This window comes from Agelaius phoeniceus, unplaced genomic scaffold (assembly GCF_051311805.1).
Source record: "Agelaius phoeniceus isolate bAgePho1 unplaced genomic scaffold, bAgePho1.hap1 Scaffold_113, whole genome shotgun sequence".
In the NCBI taxonomy this organism is placed as follows: domain Eukaryota; kingdom Metazoa; phylum Chordata; class Aves; order Passeriformes; family Icteridae; genus Agelaius; species Agelaius phoeniceus.
The window spans coordinates 2,572,268-2,590,385 of record NW_027509877.1 but is presented as its reverse complement, the minus strand read 5'-3'; the positions used below and the strand labels follow the sequence as shown (position 1 = coordinate 2,590,385).

Here is an 18,118-nt window from a genome sequence, read left to right as displayed (position 1 = left end):
CTGCTAAAACCGCGCTGCCCTCGCTGCCCTCCCGCCTGCCATGGAAAGCACAAAAGGCAAAGATCCCGGGCTGGGATAAGAACAATTTATTGGGAACAGCAATGAGATAAGGAACAAACAGGAACAGAAACAATATTGAAAACAGAAGGGATAAATAAAACTGTTTACAGGGAAAACTAGCACACAACTCACTGGGTCTGCCTGGCCACAATTTCCCATGACTGGAAAGGACACCCTTCTCCTCAGGGAGAGAGAGAGAGAGAGAGAGTCCCTTTCCTGCTCCTGGCAATGTTCTGAGGTGGGAGTGAATGTAATCACATGGCCATGGCCAGACCCTCATGTTCCTCCATCCCACATCATATCACTGGGAGGGGCAGGAAAAGGGACAGGTGTCTTCCTCACATGGATCACAGGGAACATGGATCACCGGGGCTCTTCCCAATGTGGGACCTCCAATGGAGGATGAATTTGGAGCAGTGAATGCAGCTCCTCCTGAAATGGGGGCATTTGCAGGGCTTCACTTACCCATGACTCTTTTTGTGTCTTGTCAAGTTAGAGCTGAAAGTGAAGCTCTTCCTACACTGGAGACACTCGTAGGGCCTCTCCCCAGTGTGGATGCGCCGCTAGTGCCTGATGAGGTGATATTTCCGCTTGAAGCCCTTCCCACAGTCAGGGCAGAGGAAGGGCCTCTCCTCTGAGTGAATTCGCTGGTGCTTGAGGAGATCGGAGCTGGTCTGAAACCTCTTCTGACACTGGGGACACTCATAGGGCCTCTCCCCAGTGTGGATGCTTAGGTGTTTCACAAAGGTGGATCTGCAGCTGAAGCCCTTCCCACATCCCCCGCACTCGTAGGGCCTCTCCTCATTGTGGATGCGCTGGTGCCTGATGAGGTGGGATTTCTGCTTGAAGCCCTTACCACAGTCAGGGCAGCAGAAGGGCCTCTCCTCTGAGTGAATTCGCTGGTGCTTGAGGAGATGGGAACTTCTCCGAAACCTCTTCTGACACTGGGGACACTCGTAGGGCCTCTCCCCAGTGTGGATGCGTTGGTGCCTGATGAGGGCAGAGCTGCAGCTGAAGCCCTTCCCACACTCCCCACACTCGTAGGGCCATTCCCCAGTGTGGATCATCTGGTGGCAGATCAGGGTGCTGCTCTTGATGAAGCTCTTCCCACACTCCAAGCACTTGTGGGGCTTCTCCCCATCATGAAGCTGCTCCTGGACCACCAGCTCTGAGCTCTGGCTGAAGCTCTGTCTACCTTCCTGGCTCAGGGTGGGTCTTTCCTCCTCAGAGCCCCCTGAGCTGGGTTTAGAGCCCCTCCTCCTCTTGGATCTCTGGGGATTTTCTTCGCCATTGGATTTCTTTGCCACGGAGCTGCTCAAAACTGCCTCTTCCACATGGTTCTGCCAAGGGGACTTGTCCTCCCTGGTCTCCATCCTCAGCCCCTTCCCTGGGTGAGGAACAACAAGGAGAGGATGGGATTTGCCTCCGTGCCAGAGGGAAGGGGAAGGAGATCCCCCCAGTGCATCCCCGGCAGGACGGGGTTGGCAGCAGGGTTGTCCTGCAGCCGGGGGCTGTGCTGGGCTGGGAGATGGAGCAGGAGAGAGGGGGAAAGGGGCACTGACTTCCTCCTCACCTGCCTGGATATCCCAGGGCTCCTTCCTCTTCCTCACAGCCTCCTCCTCTATTGAGTCAAGGTTTGGGAATGGGAAATCCTGTTTCGGGGACCAAACAAAGGTTGCGCATATTGTCTTTTGAACTGGTTTGAAGGCAAAGCAGGGGGGAGAGTCTAAATCAGAATTACAATTTAATAAGGAAATGAAGATCAAGGCAATGATACAGAAACACTGCCTTAAACAGACAGAGTCAGGATATAACCTGACACTCTGCTGGTCAGGGTGGTGGCTGCAGTCCTGTTGGAGTGATGAACGTGATTCTGTGCAAGCAGTGATCCTGTAGAAGGGTCTGGTCTTCCTCTGAAGGTCCAGTGGTGGTTATGGAGCTCTTGTCCTCTGCGAATCCAGTAGGCAAGCTGCTCCTGGTGTTGAAAGCCTGCGCTTATATCCAGGTAGGAATGCTTGGATCCTCCCCCTGGGCGGAGCATCCAACAATGGGATGATGGAATTTTATCAGTCCTGCAGTGACACTCAATGGCCCATTCACAGAAGATCTCTCCCCTGGAGGGCGTTATCAGGGCTGAGTCATGGAAGAGATAAAGAACCCTGCCCCACCTGTTTCTAGCAGTTGATGAAGATGGGGATTGAAAACATGCATTGGGTTCCATCTTACATTGCAACCTGAAACAGTGGGGTAATCCCTGCTCAGGGGGTGAACACCACCCTCCTTACCCAAACTGGCTCAGGTGTAAAACCCCCACCCTGGGAAGGCCACACACACACAGGGGACAATGTCACACTTGGCCCACTCCAGGGGAGGTCTCTGTCCCTGTCACTCCCTTGCTGTGCCCCCTTTTCTCTTTCACAGGCCGGGGGCTTTGCCAAATCTAAGAATAATTTTTTTCTTTGTTCCTGTAACCTTTGTGACATCTACACAGATGTGTATAATCTTTTCATAAAACAGGTATCACAATGTATTGGGCTGAATTTCCACTTTTCTTTTATCAGAATGTGCCAGCAGCTGAGCTAGGGCTGTGCAGGACCAATGGATTTTGGAATTGCCACAGAATTGCTTCTACTGTCAGTTTAATAAATTTTGGGATTTGTTTGCCTTTTCACCACAAGTGACTTGTGGGAAGAGCAAATTCAAGGCATTTTCTGTAGGCTTAAGTTTGATTTTTGTAAAGAAACAACTTTACTTTGTCCGGTGCCCAGGGGATGCTCAAGGGGTCTCTGTGCCTCTCACACTGGGGGATGCTTGTGAATGGCTTGGGAGGGTTGTCCCTGTCCCTGTCACCCCAGGCCATTCCCCAGGCGTGTCCCTGTCCCTGTCACCCCAGGCCATTCCCCAGGGGTCTCCATCATTCTCACCCAGGGAATGCCTGGGGGTCTCCCTCCCTCTCTCCCCTGTGCCAGGGGGTGCTCAGGGCAGTCTCTGTCCCTCTCAGCCCAGGGGATGCTCGGGGGTCTTTGTCCCCTCGCCCTGGGGGATGCTTGGAGGGTCTCCATCCCTCTGGCCTCAGGCCTGTGCAGGGCTGGGTACCAGGGGCTCTGTGTTCCTCTCACCGCTGAGGCTGCTCGGGGCTGGGAGGGCTCTGCCACCTTCTCACCCCTGGGGAGGCCGGGGGGGTCTCTGTCCCTCTCAGCCCCGCTGTGACCCCACCCAAACATCATCGGGGCCACAGGGACAGACACACCCCCAAACCCCCAAAAGGGCTGAACCTGGGATTTGGTTTGGGGCCGAGGATTTAGGAAGGGGCTGGAATTGGGGCTGGGCTTGGAGTTGGGGCTGAGATTTGGATTAGAGCTGGGATTGGGGTTAAGGCTAGACATGGGATTGGCTTTAGGGCTGGGGTTGTGTAGAGAGCTTTTTGGATAATTGGTTAGCTGAGAAAGGACATTTCGATGTGATACCGATGGATAAGGATAGGGGAAACAAGCTGGGAACTGAGCGACCAGTGTCCAATCACTGACGAAGGTCACAGTGACCTTCACTGAAATGGGAAGACGGGGGAGAAAATCGCTTGCCAGAAAATGTAGATATCTTAGGTAGAGAAGCTAGAAGAATGCAAACATAGAAGCGAAACAATTACTAGAAGATAGAAGTAGGTGTGGTTGATCCAAGTGTGCTTTAACCAATAATGAGCTCAGCTTTTGCAATATGTATAATCTTCATTAACACCAATATAAATATGTGTGGGTTTTCAATAAACTTCGGGATTTGCCATTCATGCATATTGTGTGCTGCATTTCTCCCGCCGTTCACGACAAATGGTGACCCCGGACGTTCTTCTTCGGGACTAGCCACGGTCGGCGGCGTGAGTGGAGTTCGGGTCCTATCGCAGCTGAGGACGGCAATAGCACGGCTGAAAAGAGGGAAGGTGCGAAGGCCCCGGGTGACCTCAAAGGAGAGCCCGGCCGATACGTGCTGCCGGAGCCTGAAAGAGCTGCAAGAAGCGCGCTGTTATCTTCAACACGGATAAAGAAAGGCAAGCAGCATATGATTTATTTCCTAGCTTTTTATAAAAGCGTAAGGTTAAGGGTGTAGAGTTGCAGAAGAAGCTTCATGGGTTGTTAGCTCATGGGTATGCTCAAAGACTTTTTCGGACTCCTCGCACAGGGCATAGGTTATCAGAGTGCCGTATATTTGGGGATTAGTTGTGGCAGGCAGTCATAGATGATGATAAGACTGTGAGAAAGTTGGGAGATTTATGGCAAGTCGTGCATGCTGAATTTTTGAAATACCAGGCAGAGGAAAGAGCTGCCCAGCAGTCTAGCGTAGCCTGTGAAAGAAACAGGAGTTACAGAGACTGGTTTGGGTCCCCGCCGACACTAGCTCCTGCTCTAAACGGCAGTTCCCCACCCCCATCGGCGCCTGCTCTAAGCAACACGGCCCCGCTGACATCAGCGCCTGTTTTAAGTGGCACCCCCTCGTCGACTTCGGTTCCTGCCCCATACGGCGGTCCCCTGCCGACACGAGTTCCCGCTCCAGACAGCAGCTCCCCATTGCTATCAGCTCCTGCTTTGGGCAGCAGCCCCCCCCCCCCCCCCCCCCCCCCCCCGCGCGTACTCCAGCCGTGCCGCCCGCAGCCGCCCCGCCAGAGAGGCTCGTGCCGGCCCCGGCCCTGGGCGACTTAACAGCTGCAGCACGGCTGCCTCCCGCTCCGGATCTGCTCCGCAGCCGCCCCAACCACCGAGCCGGGGGGGCGGCAGGACGGGCCTCCCACCCCCCGTGGAGCAGCAGGCTCCGGGAGGTCCGCCCGCCCCGCGGCTGCCCGGCGCAGTTCTGCTTCCCGACCACCAGCTCCCTGCGCCCGGACACGAGTAGCAGCTGTCACCGCTTCAGCTCAACCTGCCTCCAGCCCGCCACCGCCGGGAGCCTCGGAGTGGACCTGGCAGCAGCAGCGGACAGTAACCCTGATAACTACTCACCCAGAAAAGGTTCCAACTGGAGTGAAGGGACCACTCATTATTGATGGATTACCTATGGGAGCTTTGCTTTTAGGACGTTCCTCAGCTACAATGATGGGATTATTTGTTTTATCTGGAATAATGGACGCTGACTATATAGGGGAGAGTTCTATTATGCTGTATACTCCTTTTCCACCTATGCAAATCGAACAATGAACTGTTGGATGAACTTTGACCTTTGTTAAAGGGAACTGATCCGGCACAGCCTGTTCGTATAACCCCTGAACAGGGTGAGACACTGCAGCAGATATTGGACTGTGTTACACAAGGCAGTGTTCGGAGACGTGATCTTGATCTCCCTATACAGCTGACAGTTTGGTGTGGACCAAAATTTTTACTGGGTGCACTTACTCAGCATAACAGAAAAATGGGGGAGATATGGGCCTTGGAATGGATATCTCCTCCACTTCAACAACATAAAACCCTTCTTCAGAAAATTGAAATTTTAGCTGATTTGCTCAAAAAGGGTCGTGATAGGACAGTGGGGTTAGATTCAATGCCCAAAAAGATCAGTAAAGTCCTTATCGGATGCTATAACTGTCTACACAGATGCAGGAAGAAAATCCAAAACTGCTGCAGTGACCTGGCGAGAAAAGGGACAATGGCATCATCACATACTCCGAGCTACTGAGGTGGACACTTTACAAACGATGGAGCTATTGGCTGTTGTATGGGCCATGATGCATTTCTCTGGACCTCTTAACATTGTAACAGATTCTTTGTATGTTGCAGGAGTGTGTGAGTGAATAGAGGATGCCTCTATAAAAGAGGTTCAGAACAGGAGGTTACATGAGCTGTTTATGCAACTGCAGAGAGCAATTAAGCTAAGAAAGCATTCTTTTTGTGTTATCCATATCAGAAGTCACAAATGGGATATTGGTCTGGGAGAAGGTAACATGCGAGCCGATAAATTAGTCTCAATCACACAAGCAACTCCAATTCCCAAACAAACCATAGCCAGAGAGGCACACTCCATGTTCCACCAGAATGCAAAAGGCCTTCACAGAGAATTTCAGAGATCTATGGAGGAGGCACGGGCAGTAGTCAAGGCCTGTCCTACATGTAGTCATCATAATGGAGGCTGTGGTTTAGGTCTGGGAGTTAACCCAAGAGGGCTGAGCACAAATGAGACCTGGCAGATGGATGTCACACAGGTGGCAGAGTTTGGGAGGTTGAAGTATGTACATGTTACCATAGACACTTACAGTCATTTTATATGGGCCACAGCACAGACTGGTGAAAAAGCAGGGCAGGTAGAGAGACATCTCAGCAGTTGTTTGCAGTAATGGGAGTGCCACAGCGCATCAAGACAGATAATGGGCCTGCTTACTGTAGCAAAAGAACAAAGCAGTTTCTGCAGATGTGGGGGATAGAACACATAACAGGCCTCCCCAATTCTCCTACAGGGCAAGCGATTGTAGAGAGAGCAAATGGTACCTTGAAAAGATATTTGAGTAAATATAGAGATACCAGAGAGCCACAAGAGAGATTGTTAAAGCGTTTGTTTGTTTTGAACCACCTGTGTGTTTTTGGGGAAAATAAGGTTCCTGCTGTGATTCATCACTATGTACATGAAACAGATGGTGTAAAGAAAGATGTATGGGTGAGATACAAAGATCCCAAAACAAGACAATAGCAAAGTCCTGCTAAGGTGTTATAGTGGAGCCACGGATATCTTTGTGTTTCTACCCCTACAACATCTCTGTGGGTACCTGCTAAATAGACCCGAGCAGCTGTGTCTGATAGAAACTTTATGTTATTGCTTTATTAATTTTTGCTTCTTTTGTGGGCAGTGTAGACTATTAGGCATGGGCCCCACCACAGCCCAAGACTAACATATGGGTCACCCTGGCAAACTTAACCAAACAAGAGACTATTTGCCTGTCATTGTCTTCTCCTGGCAATCCTTTCACAACTTGTTTGGTTGGATTACCAGCAGATCCCTGGCCGTGCCCTTTACATGTACCAACTTGTAAGGTCAGCAATGCTAGGAAGAGTGTGGACAATTGGGATCAGTGGATTTCCCACTTTCCTATAGCACCACAGGAGCCCCAAGAGTTAGAGTTGTTAGGGTCAGTGATGGCAGATGCATGTATTCATTTTAACCATAGAAGCCTGCTGTCAGTCAAGAACCACTCTAATGTTGTAACTTCCAGCATGGCTGTCTACCGGAATGCATCGGCCTGGTGCAATTATACAACAAAAAGAGTGTCAGTCCCTGAGAGGCAGCTGAAGAAACCTGTCCAGAACTCCAAGGCAGAATCCAACTTCAAAGTTTCTTGGACTTTTAATGGCTCCCAGAGAGGGACATGACAGAGAAAGTGTCCCCAGGCCCCAGGCAGAGCAGAGAACTGCAGGCAGTGATGACAGGTGGGGACAGAGAGAAGCCAAGTCTTGGTGCCCTGGGGCACAGCAGGGTCTGTGCCAGCAAGGGCTGGGAGGAGACACCTTGTCCTGAGGCCCTGGGGCCTCCTGGCCCAGCCCCAGCCAGGCTGGGCACTGTCAGCCCCTTGTGCTGCCCTCAGCATCCCCCCCCTAGCCCACATCCCAGTGGCCTCAAGGATCTGCTGCAAGGAGTCCCTGGGGAGCCTTGCTCAGCAATGGCCCTGGCGGCTCCTTCATGCTCCCTGCAGGGACTGCAGGTTTTTCAAAGGACTTTGGCTTTGGCTTTTGCCTTGGAGTCTCTGAGAGGTTTGTTCAATCATGGCCTCCAATTATCTGCTGTAATTAGTCCCTGGAGAGGCTTTGTCAGTAACAACACTCAGTGGGGCTCATTAATACTTCAGGGTACTTCAGTTGTTTAAGCTACTTGGTGTTTCCCTTTGATACAGATGCTATGAGAAAGATTGTGCAGTTACAGCCTCCAATTATCTGCTGTAATTAGTCCCTGGGGAGGCTTTGTCAGTAAGGAGACTCAGTGGGGTCCTTAATGCATCAAGGTACTCAATTATTTTAAGGTACTTGGTGTTTCATTTTTGGTACAGACTCTGTGAGAGGTTTGTGCAATCATGGCCCCAATTATCTGCTTTAATGAGTCCCTTGAGAGCTTTGTACTGACACTCAGTGGGGTTCATTAATGCCTTGAGATACTCAAGGTTTTTAAGGTACTTTGGAATTTCCTTTCTACACTGAGTCTCTGAGAGGATTTTGTGCCATCCTGGCCTCCAGTTCTCTCCTCCAAGGGTTCCATGAGGAGCCTGTGTTGGGCATGGACTTGAGTGCGACCCATTCATGCCTCGAGACACTTTGGGGTTCATTCTTCTGACTTGGACTCCTGCAAAGGTTCGTGCAATCTCCTCTCAGGCCTTGTGGCTCCAGGGCTCATTTCCAAATGCACCACGGGACTGATTAGGATCAAGCAAGTCCTGACAAACCATGGCTCTGCCTTGATTTCCCTCTGCGCTAATGCAATTCATCAGGAAATTTTCCTTTTAGAGTTATGGAGAACTATTTCAAAGTGCTTCTAAGAAATATGTATTCCTGTCTTAAAGGGTGTCTTTTGTTGCCATTCTTGTTATAGAAGAGCTGACTGCAGCATTCTGTGATTCATCCAGGGTCTCTCCTAAGGAGGTCTGACCAGATCAGTGAAGTTGTACCTTCAGAGGTGACCCAGTGTGGACAACCTTGCCCCACATTCCCCAACCCCATGTGAGAAAAGATTTTCACTTTTAAAAATTTAAATGCCTTATTAAGGCCTTATCAAAATACAACTGAAGACTGAATAAAGAAAAGGATACAATGCCAGGAGCAAAGGATTCAGTCACCATGTGCTCATCTACAAAATGGATGTTCTGTCTTTTATACCTCTGGCCCCTCCCAAAGTCTTGTCAATCGACTCCTTCTCTGTCCAGTGGTGGAGATCACTGTCTCATACCTTGATTGGAGGTCAGGTGCTGCCATAGGAACAAGCCAACCCTCCCAAATGCCCCAACTACTGAGGCCATCCTGTGATAGCAATGCAAGGGGGAGGGGAAGGATAACTGTACATCTACAAAACTTCTCTTAACATATATTTAATATTCACCCCTTAATTGTGAGAGTCAACCCTAGGATTACTCTTCTATAACAAACTCACCTTTCTTTTTCTATAAGTCATTTTGTTCAAACAATTGAGTCAAAATTTTTCTCTCTCTCTTGAATGAGTCATACCAGCATCTGTTGATGTGGGCAAGGACAGTGGGAACAGGAAAAAAAATCTCAGGTTTTCCTTAGACACACTTATTTGGAATGGACAAAAGGGCATCCCAGAGGTCCAGTGTGGCTTTGACTCCCATATACCGTGCCTGTGTGGCTGCTGCCCATAGTTGGTGCATCTTAGGGGTGAGCACAGAGGCCAACTCGGTCCTGCCCTCCAGTCCCTGTTGAATTAAAAGACAACTGAGGAATTACAGAGGTCTGGAATGGCCTTTTGTCCCTACCTTACCATGCCTACGGGGTTGCTACCCACAGCAGGGCTATGGAGCCTTCTTGGTAGCAAACAAAGGGGCCAACCCAGCCTTGCCCTCCTTCCTTTGTCTTATTTTCTTAAAGAAGCTGTCCCATTGCCTTTTACAGTCCCTTGTGTACTTCCCCTCAACAGCTGCTGGTAATTCTCACCCATTAAAACAGGAAGACAGTTCTCAAGCTGGTTGGTGGAAGCTTGACTCTGCTTTTTGGGCGTCTTGGTGTTTTCCTGGTTGTCTCTCAGTCTCTGCTTGAGAGTCAATCTTGTTTCACCCAGCCTGGATGTTACAGTCCACTCTTTGGTTCTTCTCCTGGGCCTTTGACTCTGTTGCCATGAGTCCATCCCCGCTCTGCAGCTCGCACGGCCGATTCGGTGGTGAGCAGTGCCTGAAAGGGACCTTCCCACTGAGGAGTGAGAGGCTGATCTCTCCATGGCTTAATCATCACCCAATCCCCGGGATTAATATTATGGATTCTGAAATCCAGGGTGGTAGTTGGAGGAATTGCCCCTTTATGTCTTAGCCCTTTTAAAGTTTGTGCTATAGACATCACTTATTTCTTGGCATTGGCTTCCCCTTCCTCATGGGTGGCAGCCTTCTGGGGCAAGGTCAGGAAGGAAAACCCAAACATCATTTCATAGGGTGGGACCCCCAGATCTGACTGGGGTTGGGTTCTAATTCTTAATAAAGCCAAAGGGAGACATTTTATCCATGACATTTGGGTTTCAGTCATTAGCTTAACTAGAGCTCTTTTAGGAATTTGATTCATTCTCTCAACCTGACCAGAACTCTATGGTTGCCCTGGAGTGTGTAATTCCAATTTTACTGCCAGGGCCTGAACAACTTTCTGCAATATCTTTGATGTGAAATGAGTTCCCCGGTCTGAATCAATTCTGTTTGCCATCCCATATTGGGGTGTCCTAGTTTAAGGCAAATTTGGGAGAGAATCTCCAAAGGAGGGTCCCTCCAGAAAGCAAACCCACACAGCCCCTCCCCGCAACCAGTTTGGGAAGGATTCCTCAGAGAGGAGTGGAAAGAACCTGTTTATTTAACAGGCACAGCACCCCCCAGTACACAGAATGAACAATACCGGATGACACCACTCTGAAAAAGATGACAAATTCAGAAACTCTCTCTTGGGGGTGGTCGCTCTCTTCTCAGTCCCTCCGGCGCTGGGGCAGCTGCTGCAGGCCACAAGGTGCAAATGCTCGGTGTTCCCAGGTCCCAGTCCGGAGCAGGTTCGAGATGGTTCAAAAAGGAAAGGAGAAACAGTCCAGGACGAAATTTGGACAGTTTAGCTAAACTAGCTAATGAGCAGAAGCAAGAGCAAGAAGTGAAGCAGAAGCAAGAGTGAGAGAGCAACGCAAAAAGCGAAGGCAAAAAGCAAAAGCAGCACTATGTACTGCCCGTCTCTGTGTCCTGCCAGGCTGATAAGAAAGCCCAAACAAAACTTTCACTCTTCAGAGCCAGTCTTAGAGGCATAGAACATAATATCCAGCATAAACAGAACACATGAATGGGGATACAAGCATCATAACGTCACCCTAGGACATTCCACCCCTTATCCCCATATCATCAACATACTACCACACATCATGCATTTATTCACGCAAAATTTCCATCTGTTCCCCCAAAAATTACAAACAATACCCATCATGCCCTCATCACATCCCCATGCTGGACCACTGAATCCATGCCCTATACTACAGAGCGGCAGAATTTCACCCCTTTCACCTTACTCACTCAAAGCTCCATCTATCAATTGCTCAGACCTTCAACACTTGCACGTTTCCTTCTCCATCTTCCACTTGCCCAGACCTTCAGCACTTACACATTTCCTTCTGTCTCATGTCTGTATGGTGTAATGTACAGACAATGGCAGTAACATCCAACAAACAGTGATATTTGCATATCATTCTCACCCCACAATCAGATCTCCCTGAGGTACACGTGTTGTTCCATCTCTTTGCATTATCCACCATGTGCAACCTGGTCCCTGAGCAAAGACAACCCCACAAATGGGTTTGTCTGTACTCAAGGCAGAATTGATCCACACAGTCTTCCCTAACAAACCTCTGACGTACCACTGGGATTTTATCTCCATCTATTATATTCAGGGACTCAGACTGGGCAGGACCTGCTCGGTTGCTGGAACCTCGGGTGTTAACTAACCAGGTGGCCTTTACTAAATGCTGCTCCCAGTTTTTGAAAGATCCCCCACCCAAAGCTTTCAGCTGGGTTTTTAGTAGTCCATTGTACCTCTCCACTCTGCCTGCAGCTGGTGCATGGTAGGGGATATGGTACACCCACTCAATGCCATGTTCCCTAGCCCAGGTGTTGATAAGGCTGTTCTTGAAATGAGTCCCATTGTCTGACTCAATCCTCTCAGAGGTGCCATGTCTCCACAGGATTTGCTTTTCCAGGTCCAGGATGGTGTTCCGGGCCACAGCATGAGGCACAGGGTAGGTTTCCAACCATCCAGTGGAGGCTTCCACCATGGTCAGCACGTAGCGCTTGCCCTGGCGTGTCTGGGGCAGTGTGATGGAGTCTATCTGCCAGGCCTCCCCATACTTGTACTTGGACCACTGCCCACCATACCATAGGGGCTTCACTCGCTTGGCCTGCTTGATGGCAGCACACGTCTCACAGTCATGGATAACCTGAGAAATTCTGTCCATGGTTAGATCCACCCCTCGGTCTCGTGCCCACTTATAGGTGGCATCTCTGCCCTGATGGCCTGAGGCATCATGGGCCCATCGAGCTAGGAACTTATGTTGCCAATCTAAGTCTATCTTTGACACCTCTATCTTTGCAGCCTGGTCTACCTGCTCACTGTTTTGGTGCTCCTCATTGGCTCTGCTCTTGGGGACATGGGCATCTACATGGCGGACTTTCACAGGTAGCTTCTCTACACTGGTAGCAATGTCTTTCCACTCTTCAGCAGCCCAAATTGGTTTTCCCCTATGCCAGTGTGCCTCTTTCCACCTCTCCAGCCATCCCCACAGAGCATTGGCTACCATCCATGAATCAATGTAAAGGTAGAGCTTTGGCCACTTCTCTCTCTCAGCAATGTCCAGGGCCAGCTGAACAGCTTTGAGTTCTGCAAGTTGGCTTGATCCACCTTCTCCTTCAGTGGCCTCTGTGACCAGTCCTGTGGGGCTCCATACGGCTGCTTTCCACTTCTGGTTCATTCCCACAATGTGGCAAGAACCATCAGTAAAAAGAGCGTAGCGTGTATCTTCTGCTGGCAGTTGGTTGTATGGTGGAGCTTCTTCAGCCCGTGTCACTTCTTGTTGCCCTTCATCAGCGAGACCGAAGTTTTCACCTTCTGGCCAGTTTGTAATTATTTCCAGAATCCCAGGGCAATTCAGGTTTCCAATACGGGCGCGCTGTGTGATAACAGCAATCCACTTGCTCCATGTAGCACTGGTGGCATGGTGCATAGAGGGAACTTTTGCTTTAAATATCCACCCCAGCACCAGCAGTCGGGGTGCCAGGAGGAGTTGTGCTTCTGTACCATTCACCTCTGAGGCAGCTTGGACTCCTTCATAGGCAGCCAAGATTTCCTTCTCTGTGGGAGTGTAGTTGGCTTCAAACCCTCTGTAGCTTCGACTCCAAAATCCCAGTGGTCGGCCTTGAGTCTCCCCAGGCACCTTCTGCCAAAGGCTCCAGGACAAGCCATGGTTCCTGGCTGCAGAATAGAGCATGTTCTTCACATCTGGTCCCGTCCTAACTGGGCCAAGGGCAACCACATGAGCGATCTCCTGCTTCATCTGGGCAAAGGCTTGTTGCTGCTCAGGGCCCCAGTGGAAATCACTCTTCTTGCGGGTGATCAGGTAAAGAGGCCTCACGATCTGACCGTATTTGGGAATGTGCATCCTCCGAAAACCTATGGCACCCAGGAAAGCTTGTGTTTCTTTCTTGCTAGTTGGTGGAGACATTGCAGAGATTTTGTTGATGACCTCAGTGGGAATCTGACGCCGTCCATCTTGCCACTTCACACCCAGGAACTGGATCTCTCAGGCAGGTCCCTTGACTTTACTCTTCTTGATAGCGAAGCCGGCTTCTAGCAGAATCCTGATGATCCTCTCCTCTTTCTCAAATACTTCCATTGCCGTGTTCCCCCACACAATGATGTCATCAATATATTGCAGATGTTCTGGAGCCTCACCCTTTTCCAGTGCAGCCTGGATCAGTCCATGGCACATGGTGGGGCTGTGCTTCCACCCCTGGGGCAGTCAGTTCCAGGTGTACTGCACAGCCCTCCAGGTGAAAGCAAACTGTGGCCTGCATTCTGCTGCCAGAGGAATGGAGACAAACACGTTAGCAATGTCTATAGTGGCAAAGCACTTTGCTGCCTTGGACTGCAGCTCGTACTGGAGTTCCAGCATGTCTGGCACAGCAGCACTCAGTGGTGAAGTCACTTCATTCAAGCCACGATAGTCCACAGTCAAACTCCATTCTCTGTCAGACTTGTGCACAGGCCAGATGGGGCTGTTGAAGGGTGAGTGGGTTTTGCTGACCACGCCTTGGCTCTTCAGCTCACGGATCATTCTGTGGATGGGGATCACGGTATCTCGATTCATCCGATACTGCCGGCGGTGCACTGTCGAGGTGGCAATTGGCACTCGTTGCTCTTCCACTTTCAGTAGTCCTACTGCAGATGGGTTTTCTGATAGTCCAGGCAAAGTGTTCAACTGCTTAATGTCCTCTGTCACTACACCAGCTATGCCAAACGCCCAACATAGTCCATTTGGGTCTTTGTAACAGCCATTCTGGAGGAAATCTATGCCCAGAATACATGGGCCCTCTGGGCCAGTCACAATAGGATGTTTCTGCCACTCCTTCCCAGTCAGGCTCACCTGGGCTCCCAACAGGGTCAATTGCTGTGATCCCCCCGTCACCCTGGCAATGGAAACAGGTTCTGCCCCCACATGTCCCGATGGTATCAGGGTACACTGCGCACCAGTATCAACTAAGGCATCGTATTTTTGTGGTTCTGATGTGCCAGGCCATCGGATCCACACCGTCCAGAAAATCCATTTTTCCCGTGCCTCTCCCTGGCTAGAGGCAGGGCCACTCTAACCCTGGGTATACATGGTAGAGGTTCCTTCCAGGGGATCTGACGAATCATACTCAGCAGCTCAGTCATGGAAGGTTGGGGCTACCTTCACTTTACTGAGTTCCCTCGATTAGTGTTTCCCTCCTTGAGCTGATGCACCCGTGCTGCCAGGACAGAAGTGGGTTTTCCATCCCACCTTCCCATGTCTGCCCCATGGTCCTGCAGAAAGAACCACAGGTCAGCCCGTGGGCTGTACCCTCTCTCTCTAGCTGGGGAACGTTGGGCTCTGACTCTGGGGCTTGTGACTCCCACTGGTGCAATGTGGGAACTGTTCCTCCTCACCTCCTCCCTCATCTCCCTCATCTCCTCTCTGAGTTCTTGGACCACAACAGAGACATGAGCCTGCATTGGGCCATTGATCACACTCTCATAATTTCTAAGCTTGTTGGCAACAGAACCCACTGTCTCTCATTTGTTATTGGCATTAATCATTGCAATAAAGGTGGTGTATTGAGCTGGCCCCAGATTTGCCAGACTCCACAACATTTGCCCTGTGCACCTGACCTTGTCTGGGTCAATATCATGCTGTCCACCCCTCCCAAAGAGTACCTCCAATACTGCCACTTCTCTCAGCTGTTGGATCCCTTCCTCAATAGTCTTCCAGCACATTCTATGGTGGTGCTCCTGCATTCTCTCTCTGTGGACAAACGTCTCTCTGACACTCATTAAAAGCCGCTCCCAGAGGGAAAGGAACCCTGGCTCCCTTACAAAAATTGGATTCATACCTGAGTCCTGAGTCAAGGGTCCCAAATTCCTTGCCTCACCACCATCCAGCTGGACACCTGTACCCATAAGGTCCCAGACCCAAAGAAGCCAGGTTGTATAAGCCTCACATCCCTCTCATACAATGTCTTTGTGCAGATTACGGAGACTTTCGTACATCAGGGACTCGGTGATGACCTCAACTGTTGCCTCTTCTGGGCGTTAGGAAGGCTCTCCTTTCATATCCTCATCTGGGTGCTCTGATTTCATCTTAGATCTCCTTGTTTCCACAGGGGCGACTGCTGCTGGCTGTGACTGCCTTTGCAGTTCAGCTGGAACCTGGACAGTTGTAACATCTGTGGGTTCCACTGCTGCACCATCAGACTCTCCCTCTTTGAGGCAGGGGGATGGCTTTTTACCAGCTGTGGAAATGTACTCCTTCAGCACCTGGCCCATCTCTTTCATTAGAACCCTCATCCAGCCTGGGTGGTTCATTTCTGAGGCGGGCTGTGGGGCAGGGTCAGGCTCTGGGGCAGCAGCATCCCTTGTCTCTGGGGTAGGTGTCAGTGTGGTTATCCAGGTTAATCTTCCCTTATCTCTGAATGCTAAATGTAACAGGCCTATCAGCAACACCAGCCACTGTATGATATCATTAGCATTTAGAGTGGATCTGAACCCTTTGAAAACTGGTGGGGCAGACCCAAAGAGCTGGGTGAAGGGCTGGGAAAAAATTTTCCCCTGTGTCATTTCCTCACAGTAAGAACCATTATTAAAGTAACCCCCAAAAACATACACTTAGTGTGTGATAGCTCTGAATCCATGTGCCTGCCTTCCAGAGGAAGTTAAAGATCCATGAATTCCTCACCTCATTAAGCCATAAAGCAAACTGGATAACAGCCAGGGCAGCCTTAGTTTGGTTAGCCTGTGTTCCCAGGGATTGTCTGGGTGCTCCTGATGGGGCAGAAGGAAGAGCTCCAGGCCCTCCGTGAGGGTGATGAGGGCAGTGGGCTGTCAGCGGGGGCTGGCTGGGGGAGCTGCAATGCCTGGGCAAGGAGCTGCAATCCCTGCCCCGGCTGTGGTGGGCTTTGCTCCCTGTGTGGACCAGGGGTGGCGTGGGCAGAGCACACAGAGATTTCAGGGATGCGGGCAGGGGGATTCATGGCTGGCACTTTGCAGCTGATCCCCTTGGCCTCTCCTCTCTTGCGGCCATGGCAAGAGCTGGGCTCTGGCAGGAAGGTCTCCTTGGATTCCTGCACATCCACGTTCTGACCGTGGCTCTGTTCCTCTCTCTTCCAGCCCTTCGAGCCCTGAGTGAAGACAACATCCCCTCCTGCATAAGCACATTTGTTCAGGTGATGTTTGAGGGAAGAGCTGCAGAACTTTCATCTGCTGGCTCAGAAGAACCAGTGTCTCTTTAAGACCTCCAGATCCCTTGGAAGGTGAGACCACCCGGAGACCAGAGGGGATCAGCTGGAGTTCCAGGCACAGCTGATGACTGGCACAACTGAGCCTGTGGGAAGCTCCCATAGCTCCTGCCTTCTCCCTCCCTGTTGACAGCTCCCTCCCTCCAGCCCTCAGACCCTGCCCATTCCCTTTCTTCCCTCCCAGCTCATCCCTCTGCTTCGCCTTCCATTAATAAACAGTTTGGCTTCCTCACTTTACCTGCATCTCTGTGGAGCTGGAGTGATTCAAATCCGGGGCCCTGGGACACCCAGGCCCCTCCTGCCGTTCTCTCCCATGCCGTGTTTTGTGCACAGACACAGAGGAATGAGGGCAGGTCAGGCTGGAAAGGTCCCTGTGCTGAAGGTCCAGTTCCACAACACTGTGCAGTTCCAGATCTTGCTGAGCACCCTGGAGCCCCTGGATTTTGGAAGAGCCGACCTGAGGATGCTCTGAACCCAGCTGAGAGGGATTCCATGGCAAGCATCCATGGAGGGCAAAGGAGCTTGGAATGCTGGAAGGTTTCAAGAATAGCTTCCCGAAAGCACAGCAATGCTCCATCCCTGCACAGGATGACAAAGGGGGCAGAACCAGAGACCATCCGGGCTTAGCAGGGAGCTCTGGGTGTGCCTAAGGGCAAATGAAGCAGCAGCACGGTGCCCGAGACTCGGACACGCGGCCGTGCCGGTGCCCGGAGCGCTGCCAGGCAGTGCCGGGATCCTGGCTGTGGTTCTGGTCCCCACAAGTGAGGAATGGCAGCCCCGGGCTCAGAGCCAGTCAGAAAGCCAACCAAGGGGGAGAGCAGAGGGAGGGCACCCTTCCAGTCTCTCTTGGGCATGGCCGCAAATCAACCCCTGCTGCTTCTTCCTCCGCCTGTGTTTGGGCTGTGCTGGTGGCAGAGCCAGCCAGGTTGTGCTCTGTGTTCCAAAGCCTGTTGGGAGCGGGCATGAAAAGCGCTGCATGCACAGCAGAGAGTCCTGGAAGGTGCTGGCAAGAGCATCCTGGGGGGACAGGGCTCTGGGCTCTGGCTGGGAACAGCCTGGTTTTGGTGTTGTGAGCACAGGCAGGAGCTGAGGCAGGGGAAGAGGCAGCGGGCAGCTTGTGTTTGTAGAGGGCCTGGGGCTGCACCTCTGAACCTGCACCTGGACACACACTTGGGGGAATACGAGCTGGAGCTGGAGTGCCTGTCCTGAAAGGACCTGGAGTCATTCAGCCTTGCCAGCTTTTCTTAAGGGTGTGTTGGTGTTGCCCAGGAAAGCCACACATTTGGGGAAATGCCTTTGGAGGAAAGGGGCTTGCTTCTCAAGGAAAGTGCTTCCCAGGGAGCT

The 18,118-nt window shown here is 51.2% G+C and overlaps 1 pseudogene; it reads right to left on the bottom strand.

The window, feature by feature from the left end:
• Positions 1–18,118, bottom strand: part of LOC143693008 (uncharacterized) — a 151,127-nt pseudogene that overhangs the window by 22,523 nt on the left and 110,486 nt on the right.